The sequence below is a fragment of the Buceros rhinoceros genome, unplaced genomic scaffold, assembly GCF_000710305.1.
Source record: "Buceros rhinoceros silvestris isolate BGI_N320 unplaced genomic scaffold, ASM71030v1 scaffold21031, whole genome shotgun sequence".
NCBI lineage: Eukaryota > Metazoa > Chordata > Aves > Bucerotiformes > Bucerotidae > Buceros > Buceros rhinoceros.
In genome coordinates, this window is record NW_010392773.1 from 56,649 (window position 1) to 56,908 (window position 260).

The window sequence follows — 260 nt, forward strand, 5'->3', positions numbered from 1 at the left end:
GCGCGTAGTGTCTCCTAGGGGGCTGCCGGAGCCTACGAGGGGTCTGGCCCCCACTTGCTGGGTCACCGCCGCCGCCGCCGTCCAGCCAGGCTGCAGGCCACGGCCGCGGGCAGGGTGCTATATAGGCACACGGATCCCTCCTGACGAGGGAGGGAGGAGTGCGTTCTGTCCTGCCTTGCGCCATTTCGCAGGAACGATGCCGAAAGCGGTCCCGTAAACAAGCGGCGAGTGCTCTCCCGTCCCCCCACACGCCCCCGGCC